The sequence below is a fragment of the Gymnogyps californianus genome, chromosome 2 (genome assembly GCF_018139145.2).
Source record: "Gymnogyps californianus isolate 813 chromosome 2, ASM1813914v2, whole genome shotgun sequence".
NCBI lineage: Eukaryota > Metazoa > Chordata > Aves > Accipitriformes > Cathartidae > Gymnogyps > Gymnogyps californianus.
The window spans coordinates 97,976,060-97,995,051 of NC_059472.1; the positions used below are offsets into that span (position 1 = coordinate 97,976,060).

Genomic DNA, 18,992 nt, shown 5'->3' on the forward strand with positions numbered 1-18,992 from the left:
GCTGCATCAAGGCATGAGGGCAGTGAGTGCGGGCCGGTAGTCCTCGCTCCAGAAATCATGCGATAACTCTCGGCTGTTAAGAAGAGAGGGGAATTTATGGTGTTTGTGCTTACAAGCAGAAGGCAAGAAAAAGAGTAAATACCAAGTGGGAACATGTTCCTGAGTCTGCCAGATCCTAGGCAGAGGCAAGGGAGGGCAGCAAGCCCGTTCCTGTGAGATTTGGGAAAGAGAGTTCCTGTCCCCATGACAGGAGGTGCGCAGAGGGCCCGGTGCTGCCATTTCTCCATCCTTCACAGCTAGTCCCAAAATGAGATTGTATTTTAGCAATCTACTTTGCTCTGATCTGGCCTTGGCTCCATCCCATCACACGTGATAGTACCACGGTGGTTTTGTCCAGGCCCACGCCAGAACGGCTTGCCTTGGGGACCGTGAGGGAGGCTGGCAGTCCCGTCTGTCGCTGGGGCTTGGAGGTGGACAAGCCTGCCCAAATCCAAAAATATGAGCCGAGTCTTTCTCTGTAGTTTGTCCTGGGGTTTTATTTCTTTCTTTACTTGATTCTTTGTTTCCACTGCCGTGGTTTTTCATCGGTTTTGATCAGAGTCGAGTCATGCTAACATAACGAATGTACAAGTTGACTAGAATGGAAAATCAGCGCAGTCCATTTGGCTCCATCGGCCTTTTGAAAGAGGCACCACTGTAAAATGAAGGAAGGCTGGGGGAAAAGAGGGGTCCCACTGGTGGCGTTTTATCAGGCTGCTACTCTCGTGATATTTGAGGTTTTCTTAAGGTCCCAGGCTGCCAAAGCAAGGGGTATTGTCTGTCTTGGCTTTCGTTGAACAGCAAAATATTTCTGCCTTCTGAGTGCAGACCAGCACAGCACCTGTTGTGTTCCTGTAGCTCTGAAGCCAGAAGGCAGAGAAAAAGACCCCATGATTTTTGCCCAGTCTCGTAGCTTTTGAGGGAAGTACTGCATTTTGGGGAGATGTGTGCTGATCGACCATCATTTAATTCTTGGGGGTTAGCAGTACAGCACACTGCAGGTGTGATATGCTGCGGTTTTCAGGGGACCCTGGCCGAATTCGGCTTCTTTGCAGCTGGCAAGTTTAACGCTGTGCATATGGGAGGAGGAAGGGGGATTTGTACTTCAGAGTGCGCCTTCATTTGGCTCTGCTGGGGACTAGAGAAGCCGAGCACCGCCTCATTTATTGCACCAGAAAGAATGAGAGCTGACAAAATACTCCTTTAATTTGTTTGAAGCTGCATTCATTTCCCCAGAAGAGGGAGAGTGGAGTAGTTGAATGCTGCGAGGAATGTGCCTAATTCAGGACTGCCCTTCCTCCCTGACTCGACAGACACTACGGAGAAAAATCAAGACATTTAGAAAGGGGCTGTCAAATCTACTCACGTGTTCTTGCAAAGTCCAGCAATATCTGACTGTTGAGTGAGGCTTTGTACATGCGACTGAATAGTTTTGTATTAAGAGTTCACAGTTGTTTTTGATACCATTCAAGTTACTGAGCAAATATCATAAATGCACGGAGGTGCAAGCCATGAGTGGACAGTGACTGCAGGAAGAGCACACGTGCGTATGGCAGGCCTGCTGCTCCTTTCTGATCGTGAAATTTGGCTCACAGTATCATGATGTAGCAAAAAAAAAAAAAAAAAAGAGGAGGGCAGAACTAGTTTAAAGTATTTTTGCTACACTGAATTTTTAGTGTTTTAGCCTCTGCTGTATAAATTGTTAGCTTTTTTTTTTTTAAGAAAACCAGAAGATTTCTTCCATCACAGTTAAATCTCTCTTCGTTTGACAAACCCTGATTTGCTGCTCCTGTTTCTGTAAGGATCAGATGGGTAATGGAAGCTGTACAGCAAATTAATGTATGCTACTCAAGATAGTAAAATGCAGGGCTACAATAGGCCTTTTTTCAGCAGCTGTAAAGCTGTTGTGTGACTACAGTGAATCCATTCAGTCTCCCCCACACTTGCTGGGAGCACCCAGGAGAAGAGAGTCGTACTAGTGAAATGACTATCCAGCAAAATGATTTCAGAGGGACAGGCTGATGACTCACTCCTCATTTTGGTTTACAGGGTCTTCTGTGGACGTGAAGTTTCAGACTCACATGAGTTAAGAGATCTCTAACTTTGTCCATGTTACCAGATTATCCACTAAATCAGCATGGGTGTTGTGTTCCTTGCATCAGCCCTCTGAGATGGGGGAATACTGTTATCTTTGCTGTAGAGGAAGGGGAAACTGAGGCACAGGAAAATTGGGGTTAAGTGGCAATGTGCATTAGGAGCCAAACTCTCATACTTTAGTTGCACTGTAGCAGCTCAAGTGTCATTCAGAGCTATTTCAGCCCTTCAGGAAGTGTCACATAGCATTTGCCCATAGGTCATGCAAAAAGCCTGGAGGATAGCTGGGAATCTGTCCCTCAAACAACATCATTTGTCTCTTTAAATAGAGCATACAAAATGTAAGTATGGTTGTGAGAACAGGAGGATTTTATGCTGATTTTGATCTTAAAATAGAATCCCCGGCCACCTTGTATTTGAGTTGGGGAAAAAATGAGAGGCAGAACCTAGTTGATTCAGTGAGGTGACACTCTGTAAAATAATCCCTTTAACACTTTTTCTTAAATTAAGAATGGTTTCTAGGTGGCATGAGTCATGGACAGTGTCCTCATTTCACTTTGAACTTCCAGCCTTCTCTGGATTTGTGTCACAGCTTTAGAGGGCTTTGTCCTCTTCCTGCGAGTCTGTAGGCTTGGCTGTTGCAACCTTTACTCACGTTGAGTGAGAGCAGGCTCCTTGAAGCAAGCAGCAACACCACGTAAGCGAGAACAAGCACGGTGGAGTGGAGGAGCAGGGTGATTTAAATGAAGTATTTTGGACTTCTTCGTACCATAAGCAGCTTTGGGGAGTGATCAAGTAGGCGCAGCCTCTGTGCAGGTGTCCAAGGGAAGCCCACTTTCCCCTATTTGTGTGTTGGTCCCTGCTCTGAGTTTTGGGTTGTTTTCTCTGGGGGCGTGTGTGGGAATAAACTGTGATGTAGAAAGGTGTACTTTTTGAATTTCTGACCGCTTTTGGAAAAGTTGTATTTTCTGAAGTAAGTAGAGCCACAGAAGGCTGTGGATAACGTCTCCGTTTCTTAATTAAAAGCAATGGAAAATATTATTCAGAGCTGTCTGTCTGTCCTAGCTGAGGAAGAAAACCAAAGCAGTCTAGCTTACATGCACGCAAGGTCAAATCCTCTTCTGCCGTGTTGTGAAAGTTTGTTGGCTTCAATGGGGATAGTCACAGGTGTAGCCCTGGGAATGGTTTGTCTTTCAGGCTTTTTACAGAGCAATAATGAATATAGTTGTTGGTCCTAAAAATTGTTTGTAGAGAAATAACTGGGATGCCTGTAATCCGGAGGGGCCATGCAAATGCAAGACCGCACTCTCAGAGGAAAAGTGAACTCTGCACTGGCTGGCAGCATTTGCTTCTCGTAGTCAGGGGATTTTCGGGCTGACAGAGCCTGGTTTGGAAGCTTATGTACCCAGCCGGCTCCTGGCCTGCCTTGCTGCAGGTATGGGAGAGGGAGGAGGGTGAAACGGGGAGTGGTGAGAAAGTGTTCTGGTAGCTGCACTCGCTGAAAATTCAAAACCCTTCAGACCTTTTTTGGTGATGGTAGAGAATGTCAAAATTGATTGTATTAGAGACCTGCCAGTTTCTCTTACTCATTTGCTTTGTCGCTCCTCCTCCCTTCCTTCCTCTCTCGTCAGCCGGGCTGGGTTTTGTAGTGCTAATGCTACATTGCTTCTCCAGCACGGCTACTACTTCCCCCACGCCGCTACTACAGAAATACTAGAGTAACTCAGTGAAGATTTAGGGAGTTGGCCGTATACGTATTATTAGCGGTAATAACAGTGGTGGTAATAATAATAAACCCAATGATTGCTTTCCCGTGTAACAGTTTGATACTTTACACAATGATTTTTCTTCTGATTTGTATCTCTGGGCTTTCTTCCCTTTTCACCTTCATAAATTTGTGGAGTCTGGTATATACTGGATTGTACTTTAAATGAATACTTTGTAGCGTACTTGCAGATTTTAAAAATAACATGTTTTTGAGTGGTCTAAAATAATATTTTTTTGGTGTGGCATTTGTTTTGGGTTTTTGTTTGGGTTTTTTTGGTGGTGTTTTTTTGTTGTTTTTTTTTTTTTTAAAGTACAGCCCACAGAAGAGTGTTCGTGCTGCTTCTGCTGGGGGGAGTTATCACACTTGCTTTAGAAAATGAAATATACATTGGATAAAGGTCAGGGATTTCCCCTGAGCCACCCACCAATCGCTTGAAATGACATTTTCATTCTGAGTGTTTCTTGTTTTGTTTTTGTTTAAGATCCTGGAGCACAGGGAAAGAGTTTTAATGCAAAACATCAGAAAAAAAAGGCTGCAACATCTCCTGTGAGAGAGGGGAAAAAAGGAGATTTCCAATTGCATCTTGAAACACTCATATGATTTGAGGTAAGTGATTGGAGGGTCTTGTCATAAGCTACAGTTAGTTTGTAATTAAATTAATCATTATTTACCTCAGAGTGTCGTGATATTTCTGTCGAAGGCAATAAAAACAGATGGGGGAGGGAGGGAGAGAACTTTAATGGCAAACCCAGAAACAGCAGTAAAAATACATAATGCACTTATCTTCTTGAAAATGGGCCCCATGAGGTCCAATCCCACAAACAGGCAATCATTCTAACATTTGTAAGGGTTAAACCCTGTTTAAATCAATGAGGCTCTTCTCCCTGGAAGTTACGCATGTGCCTAAATATTTCCAAGTTCGGAATCTATGTCATATGGGAACTCTGCAGAAGAAAGCTATTGAAGAACATACAACGCACAGCCAGAAAAATGCATATACAATTCTCTTACTGTTGGTGATAATGTCATGAGTAATCTGATTTTACAGCATTCTTAAGTGATATTTTTGTATTAAATACATACTTCTCATTTTTATGTTTAAACACCTCATTGAAATACCACACTTCTTAACAGAGCCTGTAAATTCTACACCAGCTTTAATAATACGTCTGCCTTAATTACTTCATCAGTATGTCTTTGAACAAGTAGAGTTAAATGTATAAAGAAAATAATGTCCCCTTTCATAACTAGAGTTGCAAATTGCACTTGGATATTTGAATAGCAGCTGAACGAAGAGTTCCCTGACTGAGGCCGAATTGTGTTGTCCTGAGTTAGTAATTTTTTTTAATAAAGGCAATCATGAGTTGCAGGGAAAAGCTCACCTTTTCTCTCTAGTCTTCATTTTTTTGTTTTCATTTCTCATTGGAAAAGAATGACCTCTGAGTCTTTTTTTTGTCTAGTAAAGAGAAAATGTTACAGTTGTAAAACATTTAACCACTGAAAATGCTGCATAAATGAAAACTAAAAACCACCAGCCTCTTTCTTAAATAAAAATTTCACTTTATTTACTCTGTTCTGCCCCACAACTGTGCTGAAGGATACGAAATTACTGTAAGAAACATGCAGAATCAAAAAGACCCACATAACATGGAAGAAGCAGGGGATATAATCCCACAAATGTGCAGAATATCAAAACCCTTCGGCTGGTGGCATTTGCAGACATTTGTTGCTTACCAGGTTTCAGAAGAGGGGAGAACATAGCTGGCCCCTGGTGCTTGCTCTGTTTTTGCTTTGTAGGACTAGAGCTATTAAGTTTCTTTTGAAATCAACAGGCTTGCTGCAGGGAGCTAAATATTTCCTTTCTGGTCAGTGGACAAGAGCCATTGCTTGGGAAATTGTAATAGTCTCATAGGCATGTGTACTGATTTATCCAAAAAGTTCATAACTTTTGCAAATCAGTGTAGCCAACTCCTTTTTACATGCAGGTCTTGCACTAGGGACTGTGAGCCCAAACAGGAATACAAGACTCTTTCACTAGGAGTCTGGGGCGATTTTTGTAGTTGTGAAATGAGGTATTAATGCAAATCTGTTTGAAGCCGCTGCTGTACAGCCTTTAGGGGCTCTGGTTCTTACCCTCCTCTCTCTCCCCCCATCCCTGTGGCTCAGGTGTGGGAATGCCTTGCTCTCTGGAGCGAGCCCTGTTTCAGGCGTAGGGTGACAGTCCTGGCCAAACCGGTGAGACAGGGAGTAGTACACCGCAGTGACCCATGTGTGATCGCTCTCAGCCCACCTTTGCTTTCTCTCTGTCCCACTCTCCTGGTGGCAGGCATTCCTCCTCAGCTCTGCAGAGCGTAAATCAAAATACTTTTATTCCTGTCTTTTTTTCATTGACATTAGACCAGGATAACCTGCATGATTTTCATTTCACAACTGCCTTCTTGTTGCTCTCTGAGGAAGCGCACATTGAAGTTCAGGGGAAGGTATCGTTGTAGCATCTGTGTGGCCTTTATAATCATTTGATCAGCTCTCTGTTGCAGTCACAAAATTGTTGAATCTTTTTTAGTTTTCTTTGTATCAGAGAGTGCAGGAGCTCAAAGAACAGAAAGGGAAGTTTTTTGGTGGTGAAAGACGCATTTTTAGATATATTAAATTGTGCCGCTACTCCTGTCCTTTCTGATTATTTTTTCAGCACGTGAAGAAATAATGCCCCTTTTTGTGTGCCTGGAGGAGGTCGTGTGGTGTGTGCCAGGGAGTTACGTGGGTGCTGAACTGAGCAGGCGGAGGGACCGACTTTCTCCTGCCTTGTATTTTTCACTGGGAGTAAATACAGGGGACTGAGCCTGCCCAGATTAAACACATGCCTGTTTTGTTTTGCCTTTCTCTGCTTTTCTTTCAGCTGTCAGCATGCCATGTTCAGATGGCAGTGATCAGTCACAAATTGTCCCCCGTCCATGCTCCTCAGCTCTCCTAAACCGTTAGTTTTGTGGAGCTCTTCGACAAAGATGGCACCAGTTTGATTTCCCCCCACCCCCACCCCCGCTAATGGAAAAAGAGGTGGTTTGGTTTGTTTGTGTTTTCCCCTCAAGTCAGCTGCATTAGTTCCCAAAGCAACTTGTGTTAAGTGGAAATGAGGTTTTGATAGTATGTGCGCTTGCTGGAGACTTGCTTAGATTTTTCTATTCTGCCCCCCCCCCCCCACGTACGGATCTTTTCAATGGGGTGCTTCTATTGTGAATCAGAAAGAAAGTGCATGGGCTGCCAGGCACATAATGGAATTGTTCATTTGTTTCTGTAAGTGTGTGTGAGCCTTTGTAAAGAGGAGGTGGTGAGGACAGAGAATGGAGACCTTCGCTGCGGGGAGCCGGGAGAGTGTAGTGGCACAGCCCAGGGCACCGTTGCAGTGGGACGTGGCCGTGCCTGCGCCGCTGCCGACGTGCCCATTCTGCTCAGCTCTGGTGGGCATTACCTGGGACTCGCACTGCTTAGTACATCACACGAAAATGGGTGAAGCTTACGCAGCCGTTGAAAATGCTGGCTGTAAACTGCATAAGGCAAAATATTCGAAAGCTGTAATATTTCCAACACTTTCCTTAAACCATGTGCACTGGCTTTCAAAAGAGTGATGTAAATATGAACCATGCCAATACTGTGCTTCCTCACTGTGAGGCTATTTATTATAAAGGATGTATGGTATAAGTCATTTTAGTATGGAGTAGATAAGAGCTTGAACCAAAGCCTTGGATCCAAGCCCACCAGCAGCTTTGCAAAAGGCAGGATCCAGATCTGAAGTCAGTGGTTCACACAGTTTCTAGTAGAGAGTGGTTTTAACTTACTCCATAAAATGGGAGTAGCCAGAAGTTTTAAATTGAGGCTTTTAAACAAGTTCTGGGCTTTTTTCACCCACCATTCTCCTCTGCCTTAGAAGGTTATTGTGAAAGCACACCAGCTATTTTCTCCAGGCCAGGACACACCAACTCAGGGAGTAGAGAAGGGCCTCTGTGGTGATTACCGTTATACAGTCATATGCTTTTTTCCCAGAGGAGTTTTTCTTCTGAGGAGTTAGACCTCCCTTCTGGATGAAGGTCTTTGGAGTCAAGGTGGAGGCTTTGGAGGTAGGACCTTGAAGTTTCACAGACACCAAGAAACAGTTGATCAGCCTGGCATGGAGCAAACCAGGCCACAGTGGCTGGACTCCTCCCCGCCTGCTAAAAAGCCCTCTCTCGTGACATCATAGCTGAATTACAGACATGAAAAATTATAGCATCATAGACAAGAAATTCATAAAGCCTAAACTTTTCTTTCCTTGCTAGATATGGGACTCTGTTCTTATTCTCCCCATTCTCCTTTGCCCTTGGACACAACGCTTTTAGGGCTTTTCAGTCTCTAGATATGCATTTACTAGAGAGGCGTTTGGTTATGTTACTTTACACATCTGTTACATACGTCAGAGAGTCAAATCCAGCACCCAGAGACTTTATGTGGATTTGTAGCACTCCCTGTGGGACTTTGAATCCACAAGCCAATGAATGGCTTATGAGGATACAAAAATGCAGCATTTCAATCTACTGCACATATTACTGCAGTTCATTGCATACATGTTGCATTTATATACTACAGTCCCTTTTGTGTTTGGCAGAGAAAAGCTGGTATGGGAAAGACAAGAAGTGCTAGTGAACTGGGAAGTATTTAGGTATGGCAGTTAATTTGCTCCCTCCTAAAAACATTATCTTTCTGGTTGGCAATACGTTGGCAGTTGTCATGATGATTCAAACATCTCTAAAAGATACTGCCCAAACTGTGTTTGTGTATTTCAAACTTAACTTCAGAGTTCTCTGACTGGGGGGAGATGCCAAATACCTGAGGCAGCATTGATAGCTGAGGCAAAGCTTCAGGCTTTGCAGTTTCGTCTGGAGAAGCTGTACTGTTCGCAGCCTGCGTAGGAAGCATGAGTTAGAAATAAGTATCTTTCATTTGAACAGCATTTCCTTCTCTGCTAACCTCGCTGTTCAGGGTTCTGCATTTCTTTTCCTCTGGTTGCTAGTTCTGCAAGTGCATAAAATTTGGAGAAAACCAGGCTCCTTAGCTGGTCTTTTTTCAGGATCCATATAGAAACCAAATGTGATAGATGTTATTTCTGCAAATGATGAGCTAGGACTACTGATTGTGTGTTGTGCATGCCAGTGAGCAGATGGACTTAATTGTCACTTTTTGGGTTTTTCTGTTTGCCCTGGTGGGACTGTGCTCTGTGCTGGCAGTCCTTGGGTAGAGCGGTCGAGAAGAGCGTCGCTAATAAACTCATGTGCACGTCATCTCCTGTTTTGCTGATACGTAGTGGACCAACTACTCGCCATCTAGGGAGGCGAATGATAGCCATCGTAATGGCAGCGTATGTCAACCGATGTTTGGGAACCTCTTGCTAGCCCACTGTTAAAACCTGTTGGCAGAGTGTTAGAGGGGGCCATGTAACACAGGGGTCAGCGCAGAGGAGCTGGAATGAGGAAGATTTTATTGAATCGGAGACACTGTGAAAATGCAAATTTGGCAGAAGGCACACTACAGCAAGAGCCCGAATGCAGAGCGAGCAGTGTGAGTCCCCTCTGCTAGAGGGCTCTGCAGCTGGAGCCCATGTGGGAGCCCTTTGCTGCCGAGCAGTGGTCCTTCATGCCCTGATGGAGTGGAGCCGTGGGTGTGAGGAGAAGCTATCCCAAGGGCTTGCTGACCCTGTGGCCCGCTCACCCTCTGCAGTGGGGAGTCCTTCGGCAGCCGGTTGCCCTCTCCTCCCCTGGGTCTCTGCGACGTGATTGCTGTGGGCAGGGTGCTGCAGCTGCTTTGTTTGAAATGATAATATTTTACGCTGTTACTGTGGAAGACTGCAGTATTTTTTGTAATTACGGGCTGCATGCCAGTAATGTACAATAACATTTTGCTCTTCCTGTGCTGTTGCTACTGTAGGCATTCGTTCCAATTTGGGCTGCGTTTGCAGTACGTGGTATTTTTTTTTTTTTTTTTTTAGACTCTGCTCATTATCTATTGTGGATATTTTCGGATTATTCGTTTCTACCCACGTCTGTCCGTACAAATCTCTCTCAGAAAGCACTTCAGAGAGTGGCAGTCTCCGTTGAACAAGCAATTGTTGTGGCTCTCAAAGAATTACGTTCTTGTAAAAGTATGAGGCAAGAATGAGATGAACATGAAGATGAAAATTGCTTTATAAGTTTAAAAACGGCTATGGTTTTAAAAATGTTTGAGGCAGATACGAGGCTAAGCCTTTCTTTGGCTGATGGTAAGCATATTTAGCACTGAAGTCCTGGTCTGCACCAAGCCGTAGGTGGCTGAAACCTCTGGGATGGCAGAATCTGGGAGGTACTTACTATTGTCAGAGCCTGTAATGATTCTCTGCAGTTTTGGTCTTAACTATTAATTTTTTTTTATTTTATTTCCAGAGGAAAGTAATCATAACTTGGAAGATGGTCAGTAGCATTCATGCCAACGATTGTTTATTAACGTTGTCATGGTCTGGAGATGAAATTTTTGTGAAAGGGAAATCAAAGTCCTAGACGTCAGAGTTCACAGCTAGTCAGCCTGCACGCAGTTTGTTTCTGGAAGGTAGAGGTTGAGTCCAAAAGGAAATGAAGGAGGCACAACACAAAGGAGACAATTCATTTGTTTTCTGGTAAATTTGGAATGAAATACAGTGTTATACAATAAGGATTGCACTTTTCTCACATGTAATTTTAGTGTCCTTTTTACTGTGCTGACTCACCAAACTACTTCAGTTTCAGTCTGCATTTGGTTTAAATTACCTCAGAGGCCTGCATTTGTACGCTGCTCTGTAAAGTACCTCTCATCTGCAATCCAGATTTTTTGGTGTGTTTTTGTTGGGTTTTTTTTTTTTTTTGTTCGACATTTCAACTGACTTGTCTTTTTTCATTTTCCAGGTCTCTGTTTTACTAACATTTGAAACCAATCACTCTGTGTGCCTGCTTGGGCCCTGCAATAGGCAAAAGCCATGTTGCAGCAACAGATAGAACAAGGAGTGAATCACTGCTTTCTGCCTTTCCATTAGATTACCTAAACCGCTATGCATAAATATTGCTTTATGTACGATACAGCAGCATGATTATCTCACTGCATTGATGGAACAGTGCTGGAAGTGAATATAATTCTTCTTCTATTACATCTTTAATGAGCTACAATTAAAAATAGTGTGTTGGCGTGCCAGAGTAGATGTGTTATTCTCAGAACTTTATTGAAGCCATTTCGGCTGTTAGACTTAGTTGACATCATGTTGTTCTGAAAACCTTAAGAATTAAACAGCAGAAAAATCTGCTTTGCTAGGTGAAAGTTAACTGGACAGTAAAATCCATCGACTAAAAAGATTCAGGTCTGTACTGAGTGTGAAAGCCTGCTTTTTGTTTGTCTTTGAGGGTGAATTTTTCACTATATAGTAAAAAAAAAAAAAAAAAAAATCACAAAACAGCAGGTTTCTACAGAGCTCCAGATAGGTCCCAGGTCTCTTGACACCTGTGGCAGCAAGTCTGAGTCACAGATAGCACAAAGCTGTGAAGCCTAATACTCTCAGTATTCAAAAGCACACCTACGTAGGAGTTTAATTTCAAGTGCCTCTTTTAGCTCTGGGTTTTTTTTTCCCCTCAAACTAACAAAATTTAAGAGTCATTCTTAGAATTTTGCAGAGAAAAATTTTCTCAGCATTTGTGGCTTTGTGAAGGATTGACATCACTTAGAGATCAGAAAATAGCGCTGTCAATTTTAGCTTGACGGCATTCCATTCTCTGCTCCAAAAACCTGATGAATAACAATGGATGAGTCAAAGTTTTCTTGGAATTTTCTTTTTTTTTTTTTTTTTTTTAACTCCCCCCCCCTTGTGCAATTCCATTGCCATTTTTAGCATGGAGGGCAGTTCTCCAAAGAATGTCTGTGTGCTTGAACTGTGATTTCTTGAAAATTCAGAACAAAATCAAATTGTGTCAGATGACAAAAATCATTGTATGTTTCTATGCATTTTGGTAACATTACGTGAGCTTTATTGAAGAATCCACAGTAAAAGGCAGGAGGCGTTTGATAGAGAGGTGTTGCATCTCTGTTTCAGCAGCATGGGGATCTCCCTATCATGCTGCTTTGTTATGCTGTGATGAGTTTTTGCTTAATTATTTTCTGTGTTTTATCAGCTGTGCTCAGGGAAGTTGCCTGACAAAACAAATTATCAGTGGATTTGGGAGACTTGAACCAGCTTGAAGCACTTGTTGAACCACAGCATCCTTCTGTCTTTGCCTCAGTTTTCTGTGTGAAAAACAAGGATTATATCTCTTACATATTTTAGCAGGATGTTGAGAGTAGAAATACTAAGGACAGAGAATTGTGCGGGTACTACTGTTACCTAAGTGATGTGGTATGTTTAAGATAAGCAGTGTTCTCAGCTGTTCTTGGCAAAATCACTCAGGTTACGATGAGTGAAATTTTTAACTCTGAGTATTTTTTTTTTTTTTTTAAATTGCAGAAGTGGCCTGTATCAGGCATACTCTGACATGTCAGAATGAATATGTGAAGTATGAAGCCATATGAAGCTGCTGAAAAGAAATGTGAGGGGGAAACAGGTTAAAGTAATGGTAAAGGGAGGAGCTGTACATTTTTCTTCTGCAATAGATAGCTTGTATTTTACTTAAAATTGGCCAAAAAAAAAAAAAAAAGAGAGAGAAGGAAAAAGTGCAAGTGTCCCCTTAAGAGCTGCTGTGTCAAATTTGAAGAATGATTTGAATCCAGTCATTAAAGTGTGAAATGGAGGGATTTTAGTTCTGCTTTAAATTATGCATCTCAAATTAACCTTAGCTGCAGAGTCTCTGCTGACGCCCCCGTAATGACACATTATTGGTACTAATGGCTTCTTTGTGACTTGTGATACAAACAGACATCCTAGACAGAAACATTTCGGCTTTGAACTAAATAAGACACACGGCATGCATTTCCACTTTGTGTTTCTAGTGACAAAGCCCTGCTCTCCTGGTGGCTAGTGCTCATGAGCTCTTCTTTCCAGCTTCCATGTACTGCTCCTCGTCCTGGCAGGCGAGGGCAGCTGAGTGAAAACCTGCTTCGCAAGCTTGGAAGAGCAGGAGAGCAATAAATTTGGAGTGAGTGTGGAGCCCAGCCAGAAGCCGAGCATTGTAGGGAACCAGGACAAAGACTGGGATGTGGGCAGTGGAGGGGAGGAGGAACTTCCAGCAGATGATAATCTCGGGAGGAAAAGGACCCAAAATTGTGAGGGAAATGGAGAAGAGATGCCAGGACTTAAGGAGGAAATTGCTAAATAAGGGAGGGGTGAGATTAATAAATAATATGTGCAGTAGTGGTTTGTTAACCCTTTATGTGCCCTGCTGACATGAAAAGGGGCCATATTTTTGGAGCTCTGCATTTAAGTCTTCCTTCTGAAGCTCACCATCATTGTTTGAAAAACTCCACCTCTGCCCAGAATTTCACTCACGGGTTTTGCAGCTTTCTCTCTGCTATTGGTGTGTCTCCTGGGACGAGAGACATAGTTACTACCTGCACGTAGGTGCTGGGCAGGCAGCCTGAACATGGCTTGAATGAGTGAGAATGGCATAGCCTGAGAAGCTATGTACAGAAGATGCAGAGAGTTTTACGTGTTGATGAAAAAGGAGGAGTGGCTTGGCAAGGCAGGCCCAGAATTCAGACCCTGGCTTCTCTTCCCAAAGATATTCACTAGCTCATTGTTTTATCCTCATTTTCTTAGTGGGACGTCAAGATGTGGGATATTGGCTGCCTCCCCTTTCAAGCTGCAGCTCTGGGAACTTGCTTGTTGGCTATGGCAGGAGTGATGGAGAGGTGCTCCTGCCGCATGGTTGTGTCGTGTAGCCTGTTACAGGCTGTGTGACATTGCGTGACTTTCTGCATGGGTCTGCTCTCAGCAGAGAGTGCTGGGGAGTAAGTAATCTTGCGGTATTCTGGATCCAAAGCAGGACGGCATTTGAGTGTGTAGAATCAAATACAAAAAAGTATTCAGATGCCTCCTTTGTATTCCTCAAAGGAACCACATTCCTGAACTGGGACCCAAGACTTTAAAACAAAAAAAAAAGTAGATATGCTATATGTCACACTTACTAATGCATTAGAGATATTTGTATGAATAATTAAAACACCATTTAGGATTGCCACAGTAATAGAACAGAATGCGTTTTGTCATTTTTCTTTTCTGCTCCTTTTTGTTGATTGATGAATTTATTGATTTCTTCCATTAATTTAGAGTAGGTATTCTAAACATTATTGCAAATTAGCAAGGCTCTGTTTTACATTAATAAGCTGTTGAGAGTGCTAATGGAATGAAAAGAAGTCAGAATTCAACAATAAAGTTCTGAAAAATTGAGGCCTAGAACACATATCTAGTATTTTGCATCAAATAGGTTTGTAAAATATTAGAGCCTTTGTTTGTCCTAATTGTTAATTCAAAAAAATATTCATTTGATATTCATTATGAATAGCCTAATAGCACATCAGAAAAAATGGAAAATAAAGGCAACAAGCTACCTCAGATTTTCCATTGTATTTGTAGTTAACTTTAAGCTGGTTGGAGTCAGTGAGTCTACTTTGTGTGAATTGGAGGGCAGAACTTCACTGTTAAAGAGACAGCAGTCCTTCTGAAACCATGCATGAAAAAAAAAATAAAATTCTGAAACTGAGGTCTGAAAAACACAGACAGGTGTGATCCAAAAGACCTAAACTAGGAATTGTGTTAAATTTCACGTGCATGTGCACACAAAATCTTTTCATATTTCTTAGCTCAAATTTCTTCTGATTTATGTCTTTGATTTTTCCTTATTATTTACATTTAATTCATTAGCCTGTTTTCTCATATTTTTTCCTACCTTCAGAAATACCTGGTTTATGAAGATGCTGGAATGTATTTTAAATATGAACACTTAACAATTGCTAGGTCAGTGTTGTTATGATCCTTTTTCAGGGCCATGTATCTCTGTTTTCCAGCTACAATGGACAATTTGTCGTAACACTTGAATTAGTATCATATGTTTTGTTCGGTACTGTTGTTTTAGCCATGCTTGGAATATGTGTTTTCATATGTATTTTTGGGCCCAGTTTTGGATGCAATAATATGATGACTGGTACTGAATGATACTTAATCCACTGGGTTGTGTTATCTTCTGAGTGTTTGTGACATGTCATGTCTGATGGTATGCATTGACCTTCTCCTTGTGCATCTTGCTGTATACTCTGAGTTTATTTGTCATTGTACACATTATTAACATCACGGGAATTATAATCGATGACAAAAAGAACATAAAATACAGTGGGTGCTCGGGATGCATTCATTTTTTTGTCTTTTATTGTTTGGTTTGGATATGGTGTGAGTTGGGTGTGTTTCGTGGTTTTTTTTTTCATCTGAGTGTTTTTTCTTTCCCATTGATGAACAATGGGAGGGGAGCAGTGCCGTCAATCAAGGCCTCTGCTCATCCCTACGAGCCTTGTGCTAATAGCAACACATACTTCTTACCTAGCATTTTTCCAAGGCTTTGCAAACAGCAGCTCGTCCCTTGTAGTGTCTAGCAGCTCTCCTGCACGTGTACCATCCCAAACTGACGTTTTGTTTGGGGCAGGGGTTGGCCCCATGTATAGCTCGTGCTGTTGGCTGCCTCTGTTGGGAGGCAAGAGTTGTGCTGTCAGAGGCACGTGCTTCTGCCTGCCAGCTACTGGTGATGTACAGACTTTACTGAGGAGAAAGAGTTGGTCTGGCTATAGACACGGCCACTCATTAGTCTAGGTTTTAGCCCTGGTTCTAGGGAACAGTTACCACTCTGGGCTTAATTTGAGGTGCCTTGCTCTGTTGCCATAATACAAAGTGAGCTATAGAAACTGACTGCTGCACAGGGGGATGTAGAATAGCTGTCTCGATACGGAAAGTGCTGTGTGAAATTGTTCCACTTAACTGTTGTTACATATAACACCTACAATGACTATAAATGAAGGATATTAGAGGGGAAAAAATTCATATTATTTCAGTTAGTTTGTGCATATTTGACAGCCCTCTGTGTATAGTCAGTTACATAATTTCCTGGGATAGTCAGGTTTCTCTTTATTTGTGTGGCTCTTTCTCTCAGCAATAGGGAAAGAAAATACATTAAGGATCAGAAAATGTGGCTGTAAAGCCAGGAAAAATTGTCGGCAACCTCAAGAAGAGATCTAAGTACGTGGAACTGCTTTTGACTCATCTTCCAAAAGCAACTCGATTCCTGAATAACAGTGCCCTTTTGGGCTACATTTCAAGACGGTATGATTGTACTCAGATAGGAGTTATAAGGATCGATAGCAAGCCCAAGACATCCTTTCTTTTCATGACAGGTTCGCTGATTGCCACCAAAGCAATAATAGCACACTGGTCAGCATAAACATCAGAAGCAGTAATCATGGATTTTTGTCTCCATTGTAGCATGTCTTTAGGGTTATGCTGTTTGTTGTGGTGGGTTTGCACCCATAGTCCATGGGGAAGGAGAGATGTTTTTCCCCATTTGCCTTCCCCTCTCTCTTGCCTTTACGTTTCCACCTTGAGTTGTGGCTGGGCTGTTTGATGTCTTTCCAAGGACAGAGCAGGGCAAGGAGAGCATGCCTCGCCAAAAAGATAAGAGAATAGGTCATTTTGAGATACCAGTGTTTCATGAGGTGCGTGTTTTGCTGCGTATCCTGCTTAGGAACTAGTAAGGAGCAAGATTTTCCCTGCGTGTGTGCCAGGCGCCCTTCTGTGTCGGAGCTGTGGTGGAGCTGAGCGCGGGGTTTCTTTTCCTCGACGGAAGGCCCCGTGCTTTTGCTGTGTTTTGGCAGCCTGACATGGCAGTGAGTCGGTAACCTGTGTGCGTGGTGGTTTTTTTTCATCTGCCTTCCTCGGTTAACTGAAGCTCTGTGACTTTTTAACCCGCTGTCCGTAGGCCGTTGTTTTACAAGCTCATTAAGGTGGCCGGGATGGGGACGGCAGCAGTCCTGCCCCCCCCCCCCCCCCCCCCCGCTCCCCATGGGTACTCATTAGATGGCTTCCTTGTGCTGACATAAGCGTTGTATAGTCATGCTCTGAGCCAGATCTGGGAAAGGAGCCAAATCAAAAATAATCCCTCAAAAAAAAAAAAAAAAAAAAAAGTATGTTTTCAGCAGGATCTGTTCCCGGATCTAGCTCACCATCATTTTCACACCGGCCTGGAAAGCATGAGGGTTTGTACTGGCGCGGGAGGAGGTGGGGGTGAGCAGCCGGGGCGAGGTGGTCAGGGGTGCTGCTGCTGGCGGCAGGGACGCTGCATGCTTGTGTGTCTTCAGCCCAAGGAAATGGGGCTTTCGTGAGCATGCTGCCTGTCTTTCCTTGAGTCTGTCGGCCCGGCCGCACTTCGATAACTTCCGAAGCTGCGAGGCAGTTTTGGCCAAATTTGCCTGAAAGGCAGTGTTTGAAGGTGTGAAGATGTCCTGAGCTCAGTGATACATGGTGGCTGGTAGACAGACCCAAATCAACTCTCCCCAGCGACAAAAAGTTTTTAGCAGGGGCTCAGCTGCTGACCTTGTCAGGCCTCCTCTTGAGGCACCATCCTGCTGTCCCAGTTTGAATTGTGCTCGTTTTGGGGGGGTCAACTGTTAAACAGCTGACAGGATAGGAGCGCAGGTCCTCTCTGGGGATGACTGTTCATCTCAAGGGGCAAGGAACAGTTCACCTCCTGGGTCCCGACTGTGGTGGGGGGCTGCACTTCCAGTTGTGGGGTGGGGAGGTTTTTTGTTTGTTTTCTATGTTGTGTTTTTTTTTTTTAATTCCCTCTAGGCATCAAAATTTATGGAAGCTGGGAAAGTTGGGAGGTGAGACTCCCTTCAGTTTTTGTTTGGGTGGCCAACTATTTAACCCTGAAGTCAAACAAGTCTTTCTAGCCCCACCTCTACATAGCTTCCCTTGAACACCTGGTGACATCTTTGTGCCTTGTTGGGTCCAGATTCCATCCTCATGGGACTGCGCTCCTCTCTGGCTGGTGTGCCCAGGTTTCACCTGCCCAGTCCGCCCCGCTGCACGGGCAGCCCTGCTCTGCACCACTGCCGAGGAGCTAATATGAAGACACACATTGTGGTTTCCTGCTGTTTTGCTTTGTAACCAGTCCACTAGTAAATATAGCTTGTGTGTGGTTATAAATTCATTCTCTCATTATGGGCGGTTGTTGTGCAATAATTATGTAGAAATTACGACCGAGGATTGTTGTGGATGGTTTTGTTTTGTTTTGTGTATTTATTTATTTTTGTGCTTGAGATGCCCTGCAGCGGGAAGGGTAGGCTTTGGTATTTGCCCAAACTAAGAACAGGGCCACAAGCAGGTGTCGGGATTCGGCATGGGCACAGGCACCATCTCGCAGGCTGCTGACTTTTATGTGGCTCCCTTTGCACAGCTGCACAGGCGCTGCAAGGCAAATCGGGACCTGCGCTATCCAGACACCTTTTTATTCTTGCTTTACTCCGTGGGCAGACATGCTGTCCCTCCCTGCAGGTTTGGTACTGTACATGTGTTTATTCTGAAATAACCCCGTCCTGTCTCTTCGGAGGTGTCGGTGGTACACTTCCTGAAGCCATTGTATCTCTGGCTGCTTCCAGTCCTGCTCTCTGGGCACGGTCCTCCGGGTCCTGCTGCCTGGCCGAGGCCGTGCTGAGGCCGAGGCCGAAGTGCTCAGGTCCTGCTCCCCAGCGGTCTTCCCTTCAGATGGGATCCTTCCTGTGGTCCCTCCCTCTGTTTGGATGTGGAATTAAAATAAGGGTGGGTTTTTTGTTGTTTTTTCCCCCCCTGTTCCTTTATTTTACATTTCAGTCAAGCAGATCCAGAACAGCACTGCTTGTCCCTGCTGAGTTCTCATTTTCCTCCTATCCCTCCTTTGATTTTACGTTATCCCCTGCGCTGTGTTTGCAGGCCATATGTGTCCTTTGAACTCTAAAGAAGCTATGCCAAAAGGAAGCCTTCCTCTCCCCCCCCCCCCCCCCCCATCATGGAGCCACTCTTGGATAATTGCAATTAGTATACAATGCAGAGCAAACCCAGAAGTGA

The 18,992-nt window shown here is 43.6% G+C and overlaps 1 protein-coding gene across 1 annotated transcript in view; it reads left to right on the forward strand.

Moving 5' to 3' along the window:
- ATXN1 (ataxin 1) overlaps positions 1–18,992 on the forward strand; it is a 351,291-nt gene that overhangs the window by 185,625 nt on the left and 146,674 nt on the right. The window contains exon 6 of the mRNA XM_050890766.1: positions 4,383–4,507. The gene's annotated coding sequence lies outside the window, so the exon portion shown is untranslated. The remainder of the gene's footprint in view (positions 1–4,382; positions 4,508–18,992) is intronic.